Consider the following 331-nt stretch of genomic DNA (forward strand, 5'->3'; position numbering starts at 1 on the left):
TGTGTGTGTTTGTTTGTTTGGCTGATGTTGGTCCAAGTTGAATGTTTTTGGGGTTTTGGCCTTCTGCCCCGCTCACATGACCAGCCAATCAGCTCTCGCCAACAGTTAATCTCTCAGCCAATCATCAGAGGTCTCTCTCACACGCCTCAACTCAACCAGTTCTCACCAGAACTCTTCATTTGTTTTGTTTTTTTCCTTCAACTTGTCCGAACAAAACGCTGACTTCAGTTCTTTCTGTGAAGGCCTTCAACTTCAGTCATTGACTCTATTCTGTTCTGTTCTGTTCTACTGTATTCTATACTATTCTGTGTATACTATTATAATCTATTCT

General features: G+C 41.4%; 1 protein-coding gene across 1 annotated transcript in view; it reads left to right on the forward strand.

Annotated features, from left to right (window-relative positions):
• The window catches only part of LOC107724713 (dimethylglycine dehydrogenase, mitochondrial-like), a 22,525-nt gene that overhangs the window by 10,995 nt on the left and 11,199 nt on the right, over window positions 1–331 (forward strand).

Source organism: Sinocyclocheilus rhinocerous, unplaced genomic scaffold, assembly GCF_001515625.1.
Source record: "Sinocyclocheilus rhinocerous isolate Xijiao unplaced genomic scaffold, SAMN03320098_v1.1 scaffold124, whole genome shotgun sequence".
Taxonomy (NCBI): Eukaryota; Metazoa; Chordata; class Actinopteri; order Cypriniformes; family Cyprinidae; genus Sinocyclocheilus; species Sinocyclocheilus rhinocerous.